The sequence below is a fragment of the Herpailurus yagouaroundi genome, unplaced genomic scaffold, assembly GCF_014898765.1.
Source record: "Herpailurus yagouaroundi ecotype Mexico unplaced genomic scaffold, PumYag 159, whole genome shotgun sequence".
Classification (NCBI taxonomy): domain Eukaryota; kingdom Metazoa; phylum Chordata; class Mammalia; order Carnivora; family Felidae; genus Herpailurus; species Herpailurus yagouaroundi.
Window position 1 is genome coordinate 83,134,523 of NW_024412400.1, and position 7,427 is coordinate 83,141,949.

The window sequence follows — 7,427 nt, forward strand, 5'->3', positions numbered from 1 at the left end:
GAACCAATAAAAAGAGGGATGGGGCAAAAGACCACTCTCTTCTCAAGCAGAAATAATTTGAGAGGGACAGTGTCCCTTTTTTATGGATGCCAGATATGTTCTTTTCAGTGTTTTCATTAATAACCTCTGACAATCACTCCCTCTATTTATCTTCTAGTTTTCAAACTGTTTTTCTCTGCACACAGATTGCTGTAAAATAAATTTTATTTTTATCTCAACTAGATTTCATAATAAATAAATAGAATGAATGAATAATAGATAGATAGATAGATAGATAGATAGATAGATAGATAGAATATCACATGTGCCATGAGTCCAAGCTTTCTATTTTGTTTTAATTCATATAATGATAGAGCTGGGAAGAATGTTAGGAATGACTAGTTCTATTTCCTGAAATTATAGATACTGAGACCTAGAGAGAAAATGTTAATTGTCTATGGTCAGTAATGTTTGGTAAAGCTTAGCTCAGAACCCCAACCCCTTGGTATCCAACTCAATGACTTTTCAGTGTCCCTCTTATCTGAGGTCCTTATAATGATAGTCACTGCTCTCTAATTTCCAATTATATATCTCATTATAATCCATAGACTCTCAAAGGCACAGAACCTAAGATTCAAATTAATGCCAAGTTAAATACTTCTGTGTTAAAAAGGTGTTCTATCAAATAATCATTAAAATATAACTCAAAAGTTTTCTCTGGTTTGAGCTCAGGTTGTGATTTTTCTGCATTCTCAATTTCCCTTGCTCCATTAACTCCTATCTTCAAATACCATTTTCTTTGCATTCTCATTGTCTTAGTTAAATGTATGTGTCAATATGAAGTAAGCTTTCCCACTAAATCAATCAGTCTCTATAATATGTTTTTAGAACATGGTTAATATATTCTCATGAATGACTTTTCTTATACTTGGTGACAGACATCAGAGTCAATCATGCATAGCTAACTTCAGAGATAATTAATAAGTTGCATGCCCAGATATACCAATATTCCTTTCCACAGAAAATTGCTGTTTTCATGAAAACTATTTATTAATATGCTTTTTCTTAGAACGTGAATTCCTGCCCTGGTCTCTTGCATTGGTAATTGAGTGATACAACAAACCATATTTTAATACAAAAAAAAGTAATAGAGGTAATGGATCTAACCACATTTTCATGCAGTTAGAGACCATTGGAATCACCAAAATCAAATTGAAAGATATATCAATAATTAACAAAGACCAGTTCTTTTTTCTGGAGAGTCATTGGCCTATACCCAGTCCCACTCTATTCTCTTTGTTTCCAAATTTTTTTGTTTTTATTCACAAAACACTTTGTTCAAGTAAAAATATACTTCAAACTCCAGTATGTAAATGAAGTAAAAGTAGAGTTACTCTGGATGAAGTGCATGCCTGACTAAAATCTCCTCAATTCCCATGCTGGACTTTGATGTTCAATGATGTTCAAAGGAACACAGAAGACTCCTAGGAGCACAGTTTGAGGGTACAAGACGCTTGAGACTGAAATGTTTTTTTATAGATAATCTCATCTAGACAAAAAAAAAAATCCTTCATTATGCTTGAACCAGAGCAAAAAAAGGCAAGAAAGCAGCCAATGACATATAAACTCATCATCACCAGTGAGGGTAGCACTACCTTTAAGTACCCTCTCTGACATTAAAGACATTCTTGACCACAAGCTCCAGACTAATTCAGTTTTAATCATGTAGCTGCATAAACCATTTGGATATGTGCCCTAGCATATTGGTACTTATATTCAAACATTAGCAATTTAGGATTTTACCCCATCCTTCTTGTGTTAAGTATTTACTGAGAGGCTGAGTGAAACTTTAGAGAAACATGATACTCACAAACTGAGATTTAATGGGTTTTAGATTCCAACTAAATTGCTGCAAAAAAATGTATTTGTTGTGCATTGGATGGTAAATGTTAAATACCAGAAAGAAATAATCACTGAAACTTCTAAAAACAGATATTTTCATAGTCCTTGGTCATACATATGACTATTCATTGTATTATGTTTTAAAAGTTGTTACCAGCTGCTCATTTTTAAAAATTTTAATTCCAGTATAGTTAACATACAGTATTATATTAGTTTCAGGTATACAAAATAGTAATTCAACACTTCCATACATCACCCTGTACTCAACACAAGTGCACTTCTAAATCCCCATTACCTGTTTCACCAACTGCTCCCCCCACTCCACTATGGTAACCATCAGTTTGTTCTTTATAGCTAAGAGTCTTTTTTGTTTGTTTGTTTTGTATGTCTCTTTTTTTCCCTTTTTTTTTTGTTCTTCTTCCTTAAAATCCCACAAATGAGTGAAATAGTATGGTATTTATCTTTTTCTGACTTATTTCACTTAGCAATTCTACTCTCTAGCTCCATCCATGTTGTTGCAAATGGCAAGATTTAATTCTGTTTTATGGCTGAATAATATTCCAGTGTGTGTATGTGTGTGTGTGTGTGTGTCCCACATTTTTCTTTGTCCATTCATCTATCAGTGGACACTCGAGCTCCTTCCATAATTGGCTATTATAAATAATACTGCAATAAACATAGGGGGCATGTATCCTTTTGAACAAGCTGCTCATTTGACTAAGGTTTTTGGTCACTTTAGTCATGCAAGTTAAGTCCTTGTAACTCTTCAGGTAACCATTGATGGAATGTCTTGGTAAACTGGTTGTTTGGATTCCAGTTGCTACAGTTACATAGAAACTCAAAGTGTCCTTTGCTTCTGCATAGTTCATTGCCTTTCCTCTCATGTGGTGCACTTCACTCTTCACTTCAGATTATTTCGGTCTAGATTTGGCTAAAATACAGACTTAGGTGAAAGCAGTGTAAGGAGCTTTGGATCAGTACTAATGAGAATGACCCCTCAAGCCTACTTGATGGAAGGTTGATATGTACCAACTCTAGCCAAAGAGCCTCTTCTTAATTTAAGAGTACTGACTTGATAATGAGACTCTTAATTCATTTTCTTGTGCCTGGGTCCCTTAGATAAGGTATCTTTTTTTCCCAGATACCAGCTTGGGTTTTGGACCCTATATCTAGCTGTAAAATTATGTCAAGTACTAGCAATGTTCCCTATATTAAAGGGCTAGAGAAACCTGTGGAAGAAAATCTTTAGCATCAAAGCAAAGGAAATAATGAAAATGATGTTTTGGCGGAGAACTTAAACAAAAATCTAGTCTTCCATTCAACAAAGTCATCCTGTAAGTATCAAATACCTATTATATGTCAGGCATTGTTTTAGGCACTGGAGATGCAATAATGACAAAAAAAAATAAATCTCTGTTTTCATAAAATTTACATTCAAATGGGTAGACAAACCATAAATAGAATAGATATAAAGAATCAATGATATAGAGGATAATGCCAATTAATATCATGAGAAAAATAATGAAGAGTAAAGGGATAGGGAGTGACATCTGCTCTTTTAATACAAAGATATTTCTGAGGAAATAGCTTTTGAACAGAAATGTGATTAATGCAAATGTATCTCTTCTTTTAACTAAGCTCTAGAAACACAGGGCTCAATATGGGGACAAATGCAGCCAAACCATGCCCCAACAACTGCTCAAGATGTGTCCAGGTGGTCTGCTCCCTTGAAATATAAAAAATATCTACTGAGAAGAGAACTTAAGACACTTTGGCTTTAGCAAGATAGGAATTCCCTGAATCTAGGACACCTACTTTTTAGACCAGCAGTACTTTTCTAGACAGTGTCCATACTTTTTTCCAGGAGTTGATGATTAGGTCAGATATATTAGAGGCTAGAGAACATGGATTATTGTTCACAAGAAGGCTAAAACAAATAGAAGAAAGTTTCCAGGCTCAGACACTATTGAAGGAGACCTCTTCCTCTAGCAGCCTCAACACCATTGCCTGCTGGCTCCCCAGGGTTTTATATACTAATTGCAGTTATCTCAGAGGCTCTCTGATTTCTTTGTTGCTATGTAGCAACAAATGAATGTAGCCCAACAACATGTTTATGAATGGTACTAAGCAAATATCTGTTGAAAGGATGAATAAATATGAAAGGACACCAACTTCTGGGATTTGCTTCTACCAGTTTAAAGCACTAAATCTGTACGTTTCACAACAGTTGGCAATCTTATCGATTGTAGTCACCAATGATTCCTTGTACAAAATAATATGTTCAATACATTTTATTAGGTGAATGACACTCTCCTAGGCCTTTCTGTTCTTTGTCCCTCAGTTAGTTCTCCTTTGCCAACCCTCTAAAAACAGTCTCTTAATTGATCAAAACATTTCAGCTAAGCATTCTCCTAACAACCAAACCTGAGCATGTTGACAAATGGGTTTATAACTTTCTTCTAATCCATCATTTGTTTCAAATTTCTATATTACATAAAAATTCCCATCATTTCTAGACTCACAAACCTGTAATCTTTGGTTTCTTTGTCTCTTTCACCTCTTATATCAAATTGAACATAATGTTTTGACAAGTCTTCTGCAAATATATTATGCAAAAGTATTAATTATGTACTTGTGACCTGCAAGGCACTGTAAGAAGCACTGATATAAAAACTACCTTTAGGGGTACCTGGGTAGCTCAGTTCGTTAAGCACCTGACTGTACATCAGCTCAAGTCATGATCTCACGGTTTGTGAAATCTAATTCCACGTAGGGTTCTGTGCTGACATTGTGGAACCTGATTGGGATTCTCTCTCTCCCTCACTCTCTGCCCTTCCCCCACTCTTTCTCTTCCTTTCTCTCACAATAAATAAACATTTTTAAAAAAATAAATAAAAACTACCTCCAATATCAAAGGGCTTACAATCTCAGAAGGAGAAAGTTATAAACAGACAAATCATTAATAAGTGATAGAATAAAGAGATTTACATACAGTCATGAAAACACAATGTGTTCACACAAAGTAAACTATTCTATTATAGAAGGTCAAACGAGGCTATCCCTATTTTCATTTTTACAAAAATATATTATGGAGAAAGACTTTAGCAAATGTAGGTGAGGATGAAAATGTAATTTGTTGCTTAAGTAGCATGTGACTACAATGTAGGCAGTGGGGACTGAAGTTACTATACAATATGCAGGCAAGGGGCAAATGGTGTCTGGGTGGCTCAGTCCGTTAAGCATCCAACTCTTGAGTTTGGCTCAGGTCATGATCTCAGGGTCATGAGATCAATCCCTGCATCAGTCTCTGTGCTGACAGCATGGAGCTTGCCTGGGATTCTCTCTCTCTCTCTCTCTCTCACTCTCACTCTCACTCTCTCACTGCCCCTCTCCCGCTTGTGTGCACATACACCTGTGCACACCTTCTCTCTCTCTCTCTCAAAAAAAAATAAACTTTTTTTAAAAAAGGAAAAAACAGTGCTCGCTTCGGCAGCACATATACTAAAATTGGAATGATACAGAGAAGATAAGCATGGTCCCTGCGCAAGGATGACACGCAAATTCGTGAAGTGTTCCATATTTAAAAAAAAAAAAGAAAGGAAAAAATAGGCAGGCAAGAGAGTGATACATTTCAGTCATACTAAACAAGATTAATCCATAAAATCCATCAATGTTTACAATACACATAGGAGAGAAAAGTGATGTTATAGAAATTCACCCTGTCATACTCAGAAATGATCTGGATTTGGAAAGGAAATCAATGATTTGGTGACCTACAAAGTGCTTTCATGATATTATCTCATTTTGGTCCTCACAAAAACTTCATGAGATAGAAAAGACATAGCTTCCTTTTATTAAAGAGTAAACTGAGTCTAAGCGATGTAAATAATTTGTTCAGGGTCATAACATAATCCAGCGGCAGAGTAGGAGCTTTGACCTGTGTATCCTGAGTTTCAGATCTCTTTCTTTAAAAGCACAGGAAGATGGTAACTGAATTTATCAGAATGAAGCCTTTTCATTTCCACAATCCAAGAAGAAAAGAAGGAGCGAGTCTTGGCTCTGAGTGCCTTATCCTAAATAGGTGTATTGCCTTCCATGATCTATTTATTCAATCCATGTCAGAAGATATGAGCGGTGCCAATTTTTTTAAGTTTATTCATTTATTTTGAGAGAGAGAGAGAGTGAGAGAGCACCACAGCGAGTGAAAGTGGGGCAGAGAGAGGAGACAGAATCCCAGGTCGACCCGCAGAGCCCCATGCACGGCTCGAACTCACAAACCGCAAGATCAAGACCTGAGCCAAAATCCAGAGTGGGAGACTTAAGTGACTGAGCCACCCAGGTGTCCCAGGCTATGCCAGTTATCAAAATATTTTTCTGCTCCAAACCCACCGTCGTGTCCTCTGGGAAGCTGGTCCTGAGACCAGTTTTTGCTTTGGTGGCTTTTCCCTAACAGATTCTGTGAATAGAGGGAGCTTGAGAAAGGCTGCAGGGTTGGAAGAGGAAGCCAGAATTTGCTCCTGGCTTTTCGTTGTCCTGAGGGATCTCTGTCAGTTTGTGGTTCCTGTGAGTAGCACTTCAGCAAATCTTTGTCCCCATGATGGCTCCCTGTGTTTCTATAGCAGCAGGGTCCCCTTCTCAGAGGTCTGAGTACCAGACCCAGGATGCCTCTCTCTCCTGAGCTCAGAGACACCAAAGACACCATGTGCAGAAGAGCAGAGCTTCTCCCTCTGCTGGCAGCTTCCAGCAGTTGCCATCTCTCCTACACCTTAGAGTTTTCTTTTACTCTTTCAATAGTGGGCAATTTTATACCCACTTAAAATTACTATATGAAATATTTTCTGTGAAATCACTGATATGGGTTCTGTCTCTGTCTGGACCCTAATACATCAGGTTTCCAAGACTTCCCTACTAATCAAATATCTAAAGAGGACTTCAATTGCCTCTTTCTAACATCTCTAAAAATCAAATACATCCTCCCAAATTTACACAATAGTTCTTATTCTTGTTTTATATACAATACTCCTTATCCTCCAAGAAAATATATTCCTCTGGCTTCTATATATATTACTTTAGAATGCCCTCTTTATGCCTTCTTCCTTAAGCCACCATTATCTATCAATCTATCAATCTTTCCTTTTTTTTCTTCTCCATTTCATCTGTTTATTTATCCTGGTTTACAGTTTCTACTCATTCTAATCATTTATGTTTTGTAAAGATAATATTTTATATTGCTGTAAATATATAATATAAATCATATTTTATGTTATGTAAATCATAATCTACTTCTATAACAAAACAATGCAATATAGGGTATGGTATTCTACTTTCAAAAGAAGAACATTTTCATCCTAATGATTTCTAAAAGAGTGACACATTGAAAACAACCTAAATATCTAACATTAGGAAAGTGTTGCAATTAAATACCTTTTCCATTAAATGGAATATTATGTATGTAATAAAAATGTTACTTACAAAGAATTCTAGTGATATGGAAAAATTATTATGACAATATTATGTGAGTAAATATACAACATGTAACTATGACA

General features: G+C 35.9%; 1 non-coding gene across 1 annotated transcript; it reads left to right on the top strand.

Annotated features, from left to right (window-relative positions):
* Nucleotides 1-5,358: 5,358 nt before the first annotated feature.
* Nucleotides 5,359-5,465, top strand: LOC121034300 (U6 spliceosomal RNA). Its single transcript, XR_005792369.1, has one exon. It is a non-coding gene; the product is annotated as a U6 spliceosomal RNA (small nuclear RNA).
* The last annotated feature ends 1,962 nt before the right edge of the window (nt 5,466-7,427 follow it).